The 19247-nt window shown below is 46.5% G+C and overlaps 1 protein-coding gene across 3 annotated transcripts in view; it reads right to left on the bottom strand.

The window, feature by feature from the left end:
• Positions 1–16627, bottom strand: part of PLPPR1 (phospholipid phosphatase related 1) — a 186674-nt gene extending 170047 nt beyond the window's left edge. For 2 of the 3 annotated variants that reach the window (XM_054178638.1, XM_054178639.1), the window contains exon 1: positions 16371–16627. The gene's annotated coding sequence lies outside the window, so the exon portion shown is untranslated. Of the gene's footprint in view, positions 1–15053; positions 15073–16370 lie in introns of those variants that run through there. The other variant, XM_054178640.1, reaches the window with a different exon arrangement.
• Positions 16628–19247: the final 2620 nt, after the last annotated feature.

Here is a 19247-nt window from a genome sequence, read left to right as displayed (position 1 = left end):
CAAAGAGTGGTGGTCAATGGTTCCAAGTCCAGCTGGAGAGCTGTAACTATTGGAGTCCCTAAGGGATCAGTGCTGTGTCCAGTCCTGTTCAACATCTTTGTGAATGACACTGATGAGGGGACAGACAGACAGAGTCTGCTCAGCAAGTTTACTGATGATACCAAACTGGGAGGCTTGGCTGAGACACCTGAAGGCTGTGTGGCCATCCAGCAAGACTTGGACAGCCTGAGATCTGGGCACAAAAGAACCAAATGAGGTTCAACAAGGACAAGTGCAGAGTCCTGCATCTGGGAAAGAATAATAAACTGTACCAGTACAGGCTGGGAGGTGATCTGCTGGAGAGCAGCCCTGTGCAGAGGGACCTGGCAGTCATGGTGGTTAAGAAGATATCCATGGGCCAGCAATGTACCCTTGTGGCCAAGAGGGCCAATGGGATCCTGGGGGGCATTAAAAGGAGTGTGTCCAGCAGATCCAGGAAGACCCTCCTCCCCCTCTGCTCTGCCTGGTGAGACCTCACCTGGAATATTGCATCCAGTTCTGGGCTCACCAGTTCAAGAGGGACAGGGATCCACTGGAGAGAGTCCAAGAGAGAGCTACCAAGATGATTAAGGGACTGCAGCATGTGCCCTGTGAGGAGAGGCTGAGAGCCCTGGGGCTGTTTAGTCTGGAGAAGACTGAGAGGGGATTTAATGAATTTTTATAAATATCTGAGGTCTGGGGGTCAAGAGGGAGGGGTCAGGCTCTGCTCAGTTGCATCCTGTGCAATGGATGTAAACTATAGCCCATGAGGCACCACCTCAACATGAGGAGGAACTTCTTCACTGTGAGGGTCACAGAGCACTGGAGCAGGCTGGCCCAGGGAGGTTGTAGAGTCTCATTCTCTGGAGGCTTTCAAGACCCATCTGCAAGCATTCCTGTGCAACCTGTGCTAGATTCTATGGTCCTGCTCTGGCAGGGGGGTTGAACTAGATGCTCTCCAGAGGTCCTTTCCAACCCCTAACTTCCTGTGATCCTGTGTGACTGTGGATTAACCTCTTCAGCCACTGCCAGGAGTGTGGCAAGGAGCAACACTGTCATTTTCAAAGCATGTGTATCTCACAGCCCTGTTCAACATCCTAAATTAGGATTATGATGATCTGCATGTTGACAGCATCCTGGATATGGATGAGTTATACAAGTTTTAAAGCCATGTGTGGAAGGAACAACATATTCCAACTTCTGTCCTAACCTCAAATGACCATGAAAGGCATCAATATCCATCCCTAGGTTAATTGTGGCTAACCTGAGATGGAATAAAGTTTATGTCAACTATTAATTAATAACAGCAATATTTATTATTTTCAGACAGCATCAGTTACCTGATACTATTTTTTTTTCCTCTAGCATTGAAATAATGTTCCTGGGGCTGCTGTTCTGGAAGACAGGATGAGATTCTTCTAGAAATGGATTAGTTCATCTCATAAGAGATTTGTTCTTCCTTTGAGTACCCTAGAGGTGTCGATTCCAAAGACAGGAGAATTTCATTGGTTAAATGACTGAAGATTAATAGCAGATCATTATGTTCTGGAAAATACAGACTACCACACCAGGAAATGCAGAGCTATCAGTATTGAAAAAACATCAGCAAGTTTATTTACTGTTTCCTTGACCTATATATTCCTATTTGCAGAAGAAAGGCAACAGGAGGATGAAAGATCAATGTAGTTTAGTCATTATTTTGCTATTCCAGACAGGGTATCTTTCTGTTATTCTTTGTTTAGCCTGACATTAGTGTTTCCTCATGCAGATGGCTTATTTCATAATGCTTGTGGTGATCAGAAATGAGGTCTGATGGTGTGCTTAGGCAAGAAGATTGTCACAGGATTTTATTTTTTTTTAAGAGTTTTCAATCTTTTATTTCAAAAACTGTTTCAGAGTGGAAGAAAAACCTGACTTTGCTTGTCCCTTTTCCGTAGGGATAAATGCAGTTAAAATACAATACAGAAGTAACCAGGTTGGAAAAGACCTTTGAGATCATGGAATCCAACCTATCACCCAACACCATCTGATCAATGAAACCATGGCACCAAGTGCCTCATCCAGGCTCTTCCTAAACACCTCCAGTGATGGTGACTCCACCACCTCCCTGGGCAGCACATTCCAATGGCCAATCTTTCTGGGAAGAACTTTCTCCTCACCTCCAGCCTAAACCTCCCGTGGTGCAGCTTGAGTCTGTGTTCTCTTGTTCTGGTGCTGGTTGCCTGGGAGAAGAGACCAACCCCCACCTGGCTACAACCTCCCTTCAGGGAGCTGGAGACAGCAAGGTCTCCCCTGAGCCTCCTCTTCACCAGGCTAAGCAACCCCAGCTCCCTTAGCCTCTCCTCACAGGGTGTCCTGGATGAGGCATTACCAAGACAGCTAAATCTGCCTTGAGCCACTGCCCCTTTCTCCTCCCTCTCTGTTGCAGGGTCCAGATTGAGGTCGAGGAGCCCAACAGGCAGGTGCCATTAAGGCTGCCTGGAGGGGAGTGGAAGCTGGGCCCCGAGCCTCACGGTTCAGAGAGGCGACTGCAGGTGTGAAACGCCATGAGAGACGGCGTGTGCAGGTTACTCGCCACATAAACATTGTGAATTGATTCGCGGGATTTGAATGGCTGCTGTGCCATCGGGCCCTTGCGGTCCGAAAAGCAAAGTGATAGGGGGAAGACCTTCTATGCTCGCTCTTTGCTCGTTACACTCATCCCTCACATGCTCGTTTCTCTCTCACCTCTCTCCCCCGTTCGTCAATGGGGTTCAAGGCGGCGACAAGCACCCTGCTCGCTCCTATCTCCAGAGCATCTTTTGTCTCAGCGGCGCAGTGCTAAAGCTGGGCGGTCACTGCAGCAGCCTGCCCTCTCATTTCCTCTAAACTTGTGGATCCTGCCCTTCGGACTATAACTACGAACCCAAAACATCTCTTCATCCAGCAAAGTTTTGGTAGTTAGCAGCTCTGCGGTTCGTGAGTAAAATACGCTATTTTACCTGGCTATTTCTGGGGTCTATAGCTTGTTACCTCTTAGTTAGCTCCGTTGTGAACCCGACGGTGGTTGTCTGCAACACTCGAGGCAGCATTGCTTTTGGTTTCGCGCACATAGGGAGATTCCAGTTTGTTCCTCTGTGCTCCAAGTTCTGATGGTTCTAGACTGCTACTCTACTGTTTATCAGCCTTCTACCATGTGTAATTAACTTGTCATCGACTGGGCAAACGAACATGAATAAATTGGTGCGGGAAAATATTTTTTAAAATATTTCATAAATAATATTCATATTTTATCATTTTTCTCGGCCAATAAATTAATAAACTACAATACAAGGCTGTGCTCCAGACCCCTCCCCAGCTTTGTTGCCCTTCTCTGGACACCTTCCAGCATCTCAACATCTTTCCTAAGCTGAGAGGCCCAGAACTGGACACAGGACTCAAGGTGTGGCCTAACCAGTGCTGAGCACAGGGCACAATGACTTTACTGCTCCAGTTACTTCCTATGGAGTCACAAGCAATCCACCCAGTTCACACCAGTTCTGCTCTGTTGAACAGGGAACTGGTGAATCTAAGGGAGCAAGCCTGGGGACATGCTTTCCATCAACAGCTCCAGGAGGTCATTTCAAAATGGAGCTCAGGGCAAATGAAAGAAAGTTTTTACAGAAAAGAAAAAGCTATAGAGCGCAAAGAGATAAAACAGTGATACCAAGCAAACAAAGTATTTAATTTTATCTGAAGTTACACCCTGTTTTCAAGAAAAATGGCTTATGGCTTGGGTCAACCCAAAACAATTTCCTTGAAGTTCCTAACTCTCCTAATTCACCACATTTTTCCACCAGTGTGGCAGTGCATCCAAACCCCCTTCTTCCCCTGACATGCAGTCTGGATGGGTGTGAAGATCAGGAAGTCTGGGAAGAGGGCTAAGAAGGAAGGTACCTCTCCCCAGATGTCACCTGGGCCCCTTCCCCCAAATGACATGTCAGGGGCAGACCCTGGGGCCAGCACAAGCCTGGGCATGGCAGATCCTGATGCTGATTAGTTTCCTGCTCTTTTTTTTGGCATGTGGAGTATGATCTGTGGCATTTGAGACACAGGACATTTGGCCCATGAGCTGATATAAAATATGTTTACAAGAGAGCACTGGAGGCACTTCCAGGGATTTTCTCCCCAGCACATGTGGGCCAGTCCAGAAGTTGCAGTCCAGAAGGATTTCTTGAGCAACAGAGACACTGGGAAGACTACCCACAACTGGAACCAGGGCTGTCAGTATACTTGGAACCTCTCTGAATCTCTGGAGAATACCTTCTCCAACAACTAACATGAACTGGGTGGATTGTATCTATTTGGTATTACTTGTGATTCCATAGGAAGTAACTGGAGTAGAAAAGTCATCCTGCCCCTGTACTCAGCACCGGTTAGGCCACACCTGCAGTCCTGTGTCCAGTTCCGGGCCCCTCAGTTTAGGAAAGATGTTGAGTTGATGGAAGGTGTCCAGAAAAGGGCAACAAAGCTGGGGAGGGGTCTGGAGCACAGCCCTGTGAGGAGAGGCTGAGGGAGCTGGGGCTGCTTAGCCTGGTGAAGAGGAGGCTCAGGGGAGACCTTCTTGCTGTCTCCAGCTACCTGGAGGGAGGTTGTAGGCAGGTGGGGGTTGGTCTCCTCTCCCAGGCATCCAGCACCAGAACAAGAGGACACAGGCTTAAGCTGCAGCAGAGGTTTAGGCTGGATGTTAGGAAGAAGTTCTTCCCAGAGAGATTAGCCATAGGAATGTGCTGCCTAGGGAGGTGGTGGAGTCACCATCACTGGAGGTGTTTAGGAAGAGCCTGGATGAGGCACTTGGTGCCATGGTTTCGTTGATCAGATGGTGTTGGGTGATAGGTTGGACTCCATGATCTCAAAGGTCTTTTCCAACTTGGTTACTTCTGTATTGTATTTTAACTGCATTTATCCCTACAGAAAAGGGACAAGCAAAGTCAGGCTTTTCTTCCACTCTGAAACAGTTCTTGAAGCAAAGGATTGGGAGGTAATATACTGCTCTTGGGTTCTATCATTTTCCAAATGCTAATCTTTAACCATTTAACCTTTACTCTGGAAGATATTGTGCAACCAAGCAATGAACCTGTGAACAGTAGTTTTGTACATTTGTATGTAAGCTCTGTGAGTGCTAGGACTGCTAAATTAATAAAATAATTTGCATTTTTATTAATTCCATGCCTACACCCCCATATTTGTAATGACCACAGAACCACAAGGTCAAGAAAATGTCATTAAGAATTCAATTAATGAACACAGAGATGGACACAAACAGAATTAGTAAGCATGGGGAGCTTCACTGGTTCCTTAACCTTTTTATTTTAACTTCAAGCTTCACATCCCTTCTTTTATTTTATTGCTGTCTACAACTACCACAAGGGAGGTTGTAGCCAGGTGGGGGTTGGTCTCTTCTCCCAGGCAACCAGCAACAGAACAACAGGACACAGTCTCAACCAGGGGAGGTTTAGGCTGGGTGTTAGGAAGAAGTACTTCCCAGAAAGAGAGATTGCCCATTGGAATGTGCTGCCCAGGGAGGTGGTGGAGTCACCATCACTGGAGGTGTTTGAGGAAGAGACTGGATGGGGTGCTTGGTGCCATGGTTTAGTTGATTAGCTGGTGTTGGATGATAGGTTGGACTTGATGATCTCAAAGGTTTCTTCCAACCTGGCTAATTCAATTCAATTCAATTCAATTCTATTCAAATCAATTCTATTGTATTCTTGCTACTAAAGACAAATTAGAATCTTCCCTGTAAAACTCAAGACCCTAGGACAACACAGAATACCAGGCAAACCCTTACAATTCCAACAGGAAATAAACAAAGAAAACAAAACCAACCAAAGCAAAACAGACCCCAAAACCAATCAAAGAAACAAACAAAAAAACCCAACCAAAAAAAAACAACCAAAAAACCACCAACCCCAAAACAAACAGAAAAAGCAACTCAAAATGGTGGATCATTTTAAGTAGGCAATTTTAAGTAAACCTAAAATAAACCCTCCAAAAAGCTGCTTTACAGCCCCCCAGAAAAAGTATAAGATTTCTGATGAATGTTTTGGGCCAAAACTTTTCAAAACTGAGTAATTTTTGGCAGAACTCTGTATGTTCCAGGATTTTATTTTGCTATGGAAACTGCCTGCATAAGAATAACAAAGCCATAGACCAGCCACTTCTAGTCAACATTTCCTCCACTTTCATACAAATCATACAAATGAATGATTGACATGTAGTCCTGGAACAGCTTCTCTGTAAGGATTATTCCTTATAGCACAGACACTGTTTTTCTTGATGAACACCTGTGAATTAGTTATATTCTGCAACTGCCTTGCATAACCTGTCAGCTGATGCAAGTCATACCCAGTCCAGCTCCAACATCCCCTAAGTGAGCTGAACTCCATGACAGCCTGTGGGTGGGCCAGCTGCTGTTTTGCTTACATGAGTTTTATCTCCTCTGGGAGGGGTGGTAGGACAGATTAATGTGGTCATATTCTACCTTTGCATTGCCATTACTGCGTCTCTATGATACTCAAGCTCAATACTCAAACCTTCCAGTTTAGGAAAGATGTTGAGTTGCTGGAAGGTGTCCAGAGAAGGGCAACAAAGCTGGGGAGGGGTCTGGAGCACAGCCCTGTGAGGAGAGGCTGAGGGAGCTGGGGTTGCTTAGCCTGGAGAAGAGAAGGCTCAGGGGAGACCTTCTTGCTGTCTCCAACTCCCTGAAGGGAGGTTGTAGCCAGGTTGGGGTTGGTCTCTTCTCCCAGGCAACCAGCACCAGAACAAGAGGACACAGTCTCAAGCTGTGCCAGGGAAGGTTCAGGCTGCATATTAGGAGGAAGTTCTTCCCAGAAAGAGAGATTTGCCATTGGAATGTGCTGCCCAGGGATGTGGTGGATTCATCATTACTGGAGGTGTTTAGGAAGAGACTGGATGGGGTGCTTGGTGCCATGGTTTAGTTGATCAGATGTTGTTGGGTAATAGGTTGGACTCAATGATCTCAAAGCTCTCTTCCAACCTGGGTTATTCTATTCTATTCTATTCTATTCTATTCTATTCTATTCTATTCTATTCTATTCTATTCTATTCTATTCTATTCTATTCTCTTTCTTTCAACTTCCTCTGTCCTTATCTAACCTAAGGTATCTGAGCATTTTCAAGCTGCTGCTCAGGTACTTGGGTCACTGGCTTCATGTACAAGGGCATGCATGAGAGCAGAAGCAGATGTACTTTATGTGACAACTTCACATAAACAACAGCCTCTCTCTTTCACTGCTGCAGCTGTGCCTGAAATGATTATGTACCAATGATTTTTCTCTTGTGCTTTTAGCAGCCTCACACTAGCAATGTGGTTGCTACGACTCAGAGCCCACCTCCAATTTCTCAACACCACAGGCTGCCAGAAAGGGCTGCCCTCTGCCTGATGCTCATCAGCACAGGAAACAACCTGCAACTGTGCAGCCAGGACACCACTTTATGTCTCTGCATTTGGAGTACACAGCCCCATGCAGTCAGAAAGTATCAAGGTCTCAATGAAAGCCTCAGGAAGCTGTGTATTTATTTCCTGAATGGTAGTTTATTTTTCTGGCATTTTATTTGCCAAAAGACATCACCTGCTCCTTACAGGCTTTTATGGCTGACAAATGGTGTTACATCTCCTTATGTCTTTCCAAATAACATTCACTGTATTCACAAGATAATCGAGACTAATCTGAGTGATGCAAGGAGGTGAAACCTTTATCAGTCTGTGGATTACATTTGCACTGGGGAGACCTGAAATTCCCTTGACTCAGCCCAGTGTAAGAAACATAACACTGAAGACTGGTGTCTCCTGACTGACTTGGTCCTGCTTCTAAGGAATGGAATGGGAATGGAATGGAATAGGAATGGAATGGAATAGAATAGGAATGGAATAGAATAAACCAGGTTGGAAAAGACCTTTAAGATCATCAAGTCCAACCTATCACCCAACACCATCTGATAACTCAACCATGGCACCAAGTGCCTCATCCAGTCTCTTCCTAAACACCTCCAGTGATGGGGACTCCACCACCTCCCTGGGCAGCACATTCCAATGGCCAATCTCTTTTTCTGGGAAGAACCTAAACCTCCCCTGGCACAGCTTGAGACTGTGTACCAGTTAAATAAATAAATGTACCAGTTAATCATAATCATAAGTTAATAAGATAATAAATGTACCAGATAAATGCACCAGTTATCACCACATATTTCTTAAGGTGGACCCCTTTCCACCAGCACCTCAAACCCCTGAATACTCCAGTTGCAAAGATGACCTTCTCTCAATCAGTTTTTCACAACCAATTGTTTAAAACCTGTTCCACTTTCACCTTGGTAGATCACAGCCAAACCTGGCAAAGGTTTTTGAGCTACCTGACATACCTCTAAGTCACACCTAAAAGATATGCAAACATTCCTGCTCAACACATGTTTTCCCTCCTCTGTTGACAGCATTCCCAGCATGGTAAGACATCTCCCCTGGGTACCACTTAATCAGGGGCACAGGGGTGCTCAGAGCAGCCTGCAGGCGTGATCCTTACAAGGAAACAAAAGGACGTTTGGGGCATTTCACAGTCTACTGGGGCTGTGATTTTGTGGGCTGTTCTGCATTTTGTAGGCTGTCCTGCCCTGCTTGTCCTCAGGTCTGCTTGCTGAGCTGGCATGGCATTTCACCAGCAAGGCCAAAGCCACTCTGAGAGGTATCAAAGGGTTTTAGTATGGGAAAGTGCAAGGTGGTACAGTGGGCTTGCTCTGTGAGAGGGCAAGATTCATAGAATCATAGAATGGTCTGGGTTGGAAGGGACCTTCACACATTATCTAGTCCAATCCTGTCTGCAGTCAGCAGGGACATCCTCAATTAGATCAGGTCGCCCAGAGCCCTGTCCAGCCTCACCTTGAATATCTGCAGGGATGGGGCCTCAACCATTTCTTTGAGCAACCTGTTGCAGTGTTCCACCACCCTCATGGTAAAGAACTTGTTCCTAACATCCAATCTAAATCTGATCTTCTCTAATTTAAACCCACTGGCCCTTGTCCTATCACTACAGGCCACTGTAAACAGTCTCTTTCCCTCCTTCTTGCAAGCCCTTTTCAGGTACTGGAAGGTTACTATTGACTCTCCCCAGAGCCTCCTTTTCTCCAGGCTGAACAACCCCAGCTTCCTCAGCCTGTGTGTGCAGCAGAGGTGTTCCAAACCCCTGATCATTTCTGTGGCCCTTCTCTGGACCCACTCTATCAGGTCCATGTCTGTCCTGTATTGAGGGCTTCAGAGCTGGACACAGTATTCCAGGTTGACATCTCAGCAGAGCAGTGGCAGAATCACCTCTCTGGATTTGCTGGCCACACATCTTTTGATGCAGCCCAGGGTGTGATTTGCCATCTGGGCTGCGAGCACACACTGCCTGCTCATGTCCAGCTTCTCATCCCTCAGCACCCACAAGTCCTTTTCCACAGGGCTGCGTTCTATCACCTCATCCCCTGGGCTCTATTGATAGTGAGGATTGTTCTGGCCCAGGGGCAGAGCCCTGCACTTGCTCTTGTTGAACCTCACCAGGCTCACCTGAGCTCACCTCTCCAGCTTCTTCCTGCATTTGACTGTGTAAACAGCTCTTCTGGCTTCACCTGCCCAAATACATCATTACCATCAGAGCTGTTATTCTGACAGCTTTGAGAACGGAGCAGCGTGATTTAGGTCTACTGAGGTAAAAAAAGGCTCCTTTTTACAACGACTCTTCATTCTTCCAGTACTTTTCCTTTCTCCCATGAATGCTTCTAGTGGGATGGCCCAAAACCCCATGCTGTTTTTTATGAAATCATATCTTTCAAGTGTCTTGCTAAATATCTCAGTCAATTTAAAATCAAATAGCCAAAACAAACATTTCATTATCACTTCATGCATTATTAAACATTTCCCTTCACAAACAAGGAATGGAAAGGAGGCTGGAATAAACTAAGAAAAAAAAAATAAGTTAGCATAGAAAAGCCACCAGTAATTGGTCAGCAAATAACAATAAATTATTGTGTGTGGAAATTAAACACACTTCATTTTGTTCTGAGTGTTTTACAAGCGTAGGTGACAGGAGCACAGAGTAGAATATAAATGTGATACAGCTGCCTTTTGCAGTATGTGTGTTTTCATTTTCCCCTCCTCCTCTCCTTTTGATTGATCCATCAGTTTAGATGGATGGTGAAGCAGGATTCCAAATTCATTGGTGTCTCAGAAAGGAGTAAAAACCAGCACACGAAACATCTATGAAAATTCACGCTGAAACTTATGCTTTCCTTTGAGTAACTGAACAGGCATCTCTTCTACAAGGGTCCAATGCTCAGATTCTCTAGAAACCCATTAGCTTTGACAAGATCTAAGCAGGCATTCAGGTCCACTCAGGCGACTCTTTGATGAGGACACCAGGCATGAGATTCAGACATGTTTCTTGAGACTTAAACAGTGCCTGTCCTCAGAGAGGTTTAGGTTTTGCAACTGTGCAGAGTAGTAAAATCAGTTTTAAAATCAGTTCTGTCTTCTGAGATTGCAAAAGTGGGTTTAGGGCCACAAATGTCTTACAGACATTTGTGATGAACTCTGCAAACCCTTTTTGTCATCAATAATAAACAGTCATTTCCTCTAAGTGTTGCTCCTTCATAGGAGAGCTTTTCTGAGCAAGAATCGGCCTTCCACTTGCTAGAGCACAACAGAGAGGATATTTAAACAAATGGCTTGAAGGAAGAGAGATGTGTGGCAAGGTAGCCACCCTGTATTGTCATGAATAAAAGTGACAACTTTAAAACAAGAAGTGCAGAAACTTTACTTCCAAGGCAAGAGACATTCAAGCCTGTGGGTAAATTTAAATCTCAGTCTGGCAGATACAATTCTGTTAGCTGGCAACAAATGGCATTCCTTTATATTTATGCTGGTCCTCAGATGCCTAGAGGACATGGTAAATCAATGATTAGCACATTTATGCACATGGATCTGCCTTAAAGCTAATTCTCTTTCTGGTCAAGATAAGAGAATAACACAACACAGGTCCTCCAGGGAGGGGAAAAAAAAAAAAAACAACAAACCCCCCCCCCCCCCAAAACCCTCACCTAAACCTTCAACAAGCAAATCCAAACACAAAGCAAACAAAATACAAGCAAATAAAAACAAATAGGATCCCCCTCCCCCCATCTTGCACTCATAAGTCCACTCTGTCCCCACTCCCCTGCCTGTGGACATGCCTTTCAGACTAATGATGTCCTCGCTCATTTCCTTATGATCTTCACTACAACCAGAAAGGATGGCAGCTGCACAAGACACACCAGATACTGTCATGGGATGCTCTGCACTCCACACTAGGGATGCTCAGCTTTTGAAATAAAACACAGAAATCCACTTGCTTTTCAAGGGAATGAACAGACCTTAGAATCATAGAATCAATAAGGTTGGAAAAGACCTATTACCTAACACCTCATGACTAACTAAACCTGGAATTGTTTCTGTCACTGTTACAGGGGATTCGGGCAGTTACTGACTCTAAGGAGATCTAACTGATGACAACAAGGACAAGCTGCTCTGACAGTGCACAGGGTACAGGCTGCCAATACATCAGGTTTCCTGAAATGGGAGGAAAGAGGTGATTGTTGACCCCATATCTAACAACCCAGCTAATGATGACTCAGAGTAGCTATTGATGGTGTAGCTTCCCTTTTTCAGCCCTTGTTCATGCCATCCAATAGGCACTGACAGTAGCACAATTTTAACAAAAGCATGAGATTTTCAGAATCAGGACATGCATAATGCACAACAATGCTACTCTCAACTGCTCTCTCAGCTGCTGCCAAGCAAGCATTTCTGAAAATCACCAGTGTAAAGCAAGCTTCACCCTGGATATGCAAACCCAGCAAACAATGCCTAAATAGGTAAAAAGGATCTGTGAGCAAGCTGCAGCACTAATTTTTCATGCTAGTAGCAATAAACACTTTGGTTGTTAGCATTGTGTTTATGTCCATCCAAATATCTACCTGTTAAAAGCCCCATAGCTTTGGGTGTTCTTTGGAGAACTGGCTTTACAGATCAGTGTTAAAGCCCAGTCTATTCTGTGATGAGGTTATTGAAAAACACCAAAAAACCCCACAAAAAAATAACAGAACAGCAAAAAAACAGAATGAAAAACAAACAAACAAACAAACAAAACCCAAACACCAAACCAAAAACCCACACCCAAACCACCAAACCAAACAACCCAGAAAGAAAAACCCAAAAAGGAAAGAGACCATGGCCTATGTAGGCCATGCAGGCCTGCAGAACTCAATGTAACATCAAGCCAGGGTTATCTGAAGAGCATGCATGAGTTGGGAGATTCAAAGTGCAGAACATTGTAGATCCCCAGACAGAGGCACAGAACACACCATGCAGCAAGTTCTGAGGAGCTAATCTCTGGGCTGCCCACCCAGCTGACAGAATACAAATGACCTGTTTAATTCACATGGGAATCTCTCCTGGGAAAGCATGGACTAAAACCCAAGTGAAGGCTTCAAGACTTAAGCTGTCATAAACAGTGTTCCTCTCACTTTCTAAGAAATAGCCACTCTGATTTCAGTGTCTCAGAAGGAGGTGGCAGAGGTGATCTCAGCATCCTTGTATTGAGACTAGTGGAGAACTGACCATATATCACAGGTTTGCTCAGTATAAACCAGTGGAGAGAGGAGAGAGCCTTACAAAAGCCTCTGGCATCATACATACTGCAGAATTTGTCTTTGCTCTATCTTTATTGAAAAGAATAGAATAGAATAGAATAGAATAGAATAGAATAGAATAGAATAGAATAGAATAGAATAGAATAGAATAGAATAGAATAGAATAGAATAGAATAGAATAGAATAGAATAGAGCAGGTTGGAAGAAACCTTCAAGGTCATTGCGTCCAACCTATCATCTAACACCACCTAATCAACTAAACCATGCAACCAAGCACCCCATCAAGTCTCCTAAACACCTCCAATGATGGTGACTCCACCACCTCCCTGAGCAGCACATTCCAATGGGCAATCACTCTCTCCATGTAGAATTTCTTCCTAACATCCAGTCTGAACCTCCCCTGGTGCAGCTGGAGAAACAGTGACAGGGAAAAATAATGTTAAAGACAGATCTTAGTCTTAAAGAGTCACCAACTTAGAAAACTAGTCTCCTGTCATGACTTCAACCAGTACAAGTAGGCCAGCATTAGTGGACTAAAAAACATCTCTTTTAAGCATCAATGACATCTAGCTCTTTCCTCTTCAGAAGTTAGTATATTGTGAGGGCCTAGCAGCATGGTGACAATTCCATAATAGAATCCCAGTCAAAGGGATATTCAAAACAGGTCCTTCTGAACACAACTGGAATAACACACTTCCTTCTCTGCTGCCTTATTTGTGGATGCAGAAACTTTTAAGAAGAATTAGAGCATGAGAATTGAGGTTATTCAGTCCAATATAGTATCTGATGAACAGAAGAGACTGGATCACAGAATCACCAAGGTTGGAAGAGACCTCAAAGATCATCGAGTCCAACCTGTCACCACAGACCTCATGACTAAACCATGGCACCAGGTGCCATGTCCAATCCCCTCTTGAACACCTCCAGGGACAGTGACTCCACCACTTCCCTGGGCAGCCCTTTCCAATGAGGCACTTGGTGCTACGGTTTAGTTGATTAGGTGGTCTTGGGTGGTAGGTTGGACTTGATGGTCTTGAGGGTCTTTTCCAACCTGGTCTATTCTATTCCTATTCCTATTCTATTCCGATTCCTATTCTATTCTATTCTATTCTATTCTATTCTATTCTGTTCTGTTCTGTTCTAACAATTATGGAAATGTCTTCCCATTTTACAAAACCCTTCAAAACAACAAGACACATCTAGACTTCTACCACTGAACAAAGTGTCAGGGAAGAGAGAGCAAAAAGACCCCAGTGTTCTTCAGCATGACCAAAGCTGTCACAGAAAATTAAGGGACAATGTTTTTAAAAAGTAAGACAGCTATGATGCAATTGCAGATTCCAAAGTCTCCTTCTGCTATTGAACTCTCTCAATTCAGTCAAAATAGCCTTCCAATTACAGACCCAGCAAAAGGTCTCTAAGCAGATGTGACTGCATGGCTGAGGAGTTAAGGATCTGGTTCGCTACCAGCTCTTTCTTCCAATGTCTCATCAATCAGAGGAGGGGGGAAAAAAAAGTATGGCCTTTATTGTGTGTTTTGATACAGTCTAACAAGCACCAACAACTAGCACAGTTTTGCCCAGCAAGCCTGCATGTTCTGAAACACATTCAAATTCACCATCAATGGAGAAATTGCCCTGAACATCATCCTTCTAGATACACGTGGGCTTAGCATGTTTTTCAACATCACTAGTTTTCCACCCAGAGTGAGCATAAACCAACACTGAAATATACTATGTGAGAAGTAGCTATTAAAGTTGAGGAGGAGAGGAAGGAATACAAATAAATAAAAAGAGGTAGTAGGGAGCTGTTGTCATAGCTCCCAGTGCTTGACAGATCTTCAGCTGATGGCAATTCTATCCTTTCTCCTCCCTGAAGCAGGCTCCCATTCTGTATAGTGCATTCAAAGGTACCTATGGACAAATGCAGAAAGGACTTCACCTAAGGTCTTAACCTGAACCTAACTGCCTTTATTTTTAGAAAGAGCCCCCTAAAAAATTCACACCTGAGAACAGTGAGATGACATAAAAAAACTCCCAAAACAGCCCACAAAAAACCACCCACAAAAAACCAAACCCCAACAAATCAAACAAAAAAGAGATCCACAGAAATGCCCTTGAACTTAACTGTATCTTAAAATTCAAAGGCTGAGGGTAGTCTCACTGCATAGCCTCTGCCTCTGAGGTAACCCATTCTGCAGTAAGTCCTCCAGAAACCCTCCTTCCTAGTCAAGCACAAGAGCCCATTGTGCAAATCTGAAAGGTTTTAAAAACCCTTCTTCCTGTGCCCAAGCAGAAACAAGTGGAAATCTGAGCACAGAGCCATGACCTTTTCCTCACCATATACATCTGCAGCAAAGAGGATGTCTGCTGAGGTCCCTGTTCTGAACTCTGCCCAGGTATCTTCATGACCCTACAAAGACCACATCATGTGCAGTATCAGTACTGTTACTCTTACCCATTTATTTCTTGGGTACTCCCTCAGAGACAACAGAACTGTTGTACAACCTCAGATGTCAGCTAGGAAATCTTATCTCACTACCCGCAAGCTTTACATGACAGCTAATCAAAACGTCTGCATTATTCCCTTTTGGTACCACCTGGGTGTTCTGAAAACACAAAAAGATTCAGGGTCTATGTCCCCAGACACTCGAACCCAAAGGGGACTCTGCATGTGGTGACATTTTTGCATGGCTGCTCTGAAGTCCCTTTTCCCCTGTATGCAGCGTATCCATCACGCCCTGCTGCAGCACGCAGCCTTCCCCCAAACTACCAACCAACTCGGCAGCGCTGCGAGAGAAGAGTCGACCCGGGGAACGGAGTAACACCAGACATGGTGTCCGCCCGCACTGGCAACCACCTCTCCCTGGGCTGACGGTGGGAATCACCGCCCTGTCCCCACTCCCGGCGTGAGAACAACCCGCTCGTTGTCACTGCAGGCGCGGGTACCACAGGCTGCCACGGCAGGGAGATGGGGCGAGAGGAAGGTGTTTGCTGCCACAGGGAACCCGGCCCCTGACAGCACCGAGGTGCCAGCCGGCACAGTTCCACCGAGGTGGAGAGCAGAGGCGGCGGGGAGGGGCCCCCCTTTCAGGGGGTGGTTCCCGCGGGGAACAGGCGCGTCCGCCGCACCACGGCAGGGCACTCGGTAGCCCGGCACCTCCTCATGGGACAAGTGCTCCTTCGAAAGGGAGCCTACGGCACCGCTGCACTGCCTCCGACCACGCTCCTCGCCACAGTGGGTTACCCCGGGTCTCTGCTCGCCTGCACTGGCCCCGCACGACTCGTGGCTGGTGACAGCAGCGGGCTTTGCCCCGGCACTGCTCCCAAGGCATCCGAGGGATGCTTAAGGTGCGTGCTACAGCTGTAGGCTCCCGCATCCCCTGCTTCTCGGCTCGCAGAAAGGGGCGGGGGGCGCAGGAAAGCAGTCGCGTCGACCCGGTACCCGCAGCCCGCAAGGCTGTGCCGGGTTCCTGATGCCTCCCCGAGCCACCCCCCGGGACACGATGTCGCACGGGAGGACCAGAGGCAGCCCTGGCCGCAGGCTCCCACCCGCCCCTCGCCTCCCACCCGAATCCCCACACACCGCGGGGCCACACGGACAGTCCCCGCAGCGTTCCACCCCGCACCGGCCCGGCCCGGCTCGGCTCAGCTCACCCCGCGGTGCGGCGCGGCAGCCCCGCTACGGGCGGCGGTCTCCATGCGGGCGGGCGGGTAGCACCCGGCAGCCGGGCATCGTGGTCCGCCCTCCCTCCTCGGTACGGCGGAGAGGGGCGGGGGCCGGGGACGCCCTCCCTTTGCCGCCTTCCTCTTTTTCGCCCCTTCCCGCCCCCTTCTTCTCCTTAACGATGCCTGGAGGATAACCGGTACAGGTCCTCCCCCATCGCCCGCCTCTCCTGCTCTGCCTTCCCGTGAGCCGGACCCGGCTTTCGTCCCCCCGCCCTGGTTGCGGAGAGGAGGGAGGGGACTGGGGCCGTCCAGGGAGGGGCGGGCGGAGGGGAGGGAGAGGGATCCCCTTGGGCACCGCCACGGCTTCCCCCGCCCGGCCCGGGGCTGCCGTGCCCCCAGCCGGCCCTGGCGTCCTCCTTTGTGCCGAAGCCACCGGTCCCCGGGGCTCTCCCCACTCCCACGCGCCGCGGGAGTAGGGAGCAACACTACCCTCCCCCCAGTCTTGGGGACATTTCTACCTGTAATTCTGCAATTGCTAGGCGGAGACTGAACGCAGTTCGGCAGCCTCCCTCTTGTATTCCTTTCCTGGTTTCCCGGTGAGCATATGGTGAGCGCACAGCTCCAGTGGCTTCATCCAGCAACACCACAGGCTGGACCCTGCCGGGAAAAAAAAGAAGTGAGCAGGGAGGAGAACAACCACAGAGAGCAAAGCGAACACACAGAGTGATCACATCTGTGGTTGGTGCCCCTAAGCCCCAGGGATGCACTGGATTAGAGGACCCTCGCAGCCTGGAGCATGGGGCATGGCAATGGCAGCAGGGTGAGATCTAAGCCCTGGTCCAGGCTCTGGAATCACTGTCATGCCTCCTTCCCTAATATCATATAATGCACTGCCACACAGTATTGTGAGACCATAACCAAAAATTATCCATTGCTCCATTCACTTGAGAGCTCTTGCTGAAGAGGAGCTGCTGAGGCATTCTGAATTCCTGATACCCAGCATAATCTGTCCTCAACAAACAACCACTGACAAGCTCAGTGAGAACACCAAGAGAGAAGCTCACACTTTGCATTAGGCTCAGATTTGTCTCCAAGCCACAAAAGTGTTATTATAATTGAGAATGGTACTGCCCCAACTATAGGAAAGCCAAAGTCCTAGTTGGAAGGACAAAGTGAAAGTGACCCAGAAGTTGTTCTGCTGCAAATATGTGAATACCTCCTTCCAATAGTGTCCATGAGCTAGAACAAGCAATGAAAACAGAATTTTTACCTGTGAAGCAATGAAATTCCACTCCTCAGCTGCCAAGGTAGCTGAAGAAGCATTTCTGGGTTCTTCATTACTGCCCCATTTCACAGATAGGGAGCACAGTGCCACAGAGCAGAGAGGTGACTCGCCCAAGATCACGAGAACGCCCATTCTGTTTCAGAATGCACCATGGGCCACATGGACTGAGGGACATAAACAAGTAAGTTGCTGCTTAAGGCTCAGAAGTGTTAAGTATTCTCTGCTGCAATGCAGAGGAAAACACTTGTGTATCCAGAGTCCTTCCTCTGTGTAAGACATGAGGAGCACAGTCACATCCCACTGAAGACATCTCAGCTGTGGTAGAGAAGTATTCCTGTTCCTTTAAGCAGCGCAGGAGCATAGCACTGGTCTGATCATACCCAAAGACAGATCCTTACCCAACAGATCAATCAAGTTCAGTTAATCTGAAGAATGACTGCTTGGAAACTAGCAAGAAAATGCCTTTTCTGCAGCTTCACATTTCTGCAGTTTCAGTGTGTTTCCTGTTTGTTTGTTTATTTCACACCTTTCCATTGAAGAAGATGCATCTACGCTTCTTGGTGGGTGTGGAGGAGGCAGAGGAATCCCAAAACACTAACATGCTTTTCTGTTGTTTCCCCACTTGCACCATCAGCAAATCAATTAGGAAGGAAGGAAGGGTTTCTTTCCCCTCTACCTTTTTGCTCATTCGGATTTCTGACCTGCTTGTCACTTCAGGGAAGCTGAGCAGGGCATGAGGTTTTCCTTCCTAATGTGGATGTTGTGTGGCTTGTGTGGAGCTAGAGCAGTCGCAACCAGTGCTATTTTTAGCCTAAAGTAGGCCAGGCAGTTCCAGAAGACATATTAATGGGAGGAACATTTGGGAACAAAACAAGCAAACAAAAGAGAAAATAAACTGAGAAATGTAAACAAGAATCCTCTTTTACCAAATAGCAAACATGTAGACACTGCATGCTCCAACACAGGGAGTGTGATCCCACCTTGCAAAAGGGAAACAAATGCAACCTCTCAACGTTATGGTGCTGCCTCCAGAGCAACCAAAGTATCTTGCTTTAGCACCATCTATCTGGATGGTGGTTTTTAGCGCTGCCCATTCAGCAGTTTTCAGCATGCATCCGTTTTCCCAGAAAAACCATATCTAGCCAGGTAAATTAAATAGATATTAATCTTCTCTTAGAGTTTTGGTGCACATCTGTATTTTGAGTAAGTGTGCTCAGAGTACATTGAAGCTGGTTGCCCAGCTTGCTAGGGCAATATCTGCCTACATTTGTTAGTGAAATCCTGTGGGCAAGGTGCTGTTCTTTAGGTGCCTCTCTCCACAGCAGGCAGAAAAAGAAGAAAGGATATGTACTAGGGAAAAAGGACTAATTTTTACTGCTCAAAGCAAGAAATTTTAGGTTTTGATCAATGATAACTCAGTGGGGGACATGAATATCAGCCAATTCTTTCACCTAGTGTCAGAGTTGCAAGACCAGATTTCAATAACTCATCAGTCCCTAAATCTTCATGGAGGAATGAGTGTAATGGCATTCACCACAACCACATCTGCACTTCCCATGTGGACTTCTAGTAATGATTTC

The sequence above is a fragment of the Dryobates pubescens genome, chromosome Z (genome assembly GCF_014839835.1).
Source record: "Dryobates pubescens isolate bDryPub1 chromosome Z, bDryPub1.pri, whole genome shotgun sequence".
Lineage (NCBI taxonomy): Eukaryota > Metazoa > Chordata > Aves > Piciformes > Picidae > Dryobates > Dryobates pubescens.
Note: the sequence above shows the minus strand (reverse complement) of the source record. Positions and strands in the feature narration are given on the sequence as shown.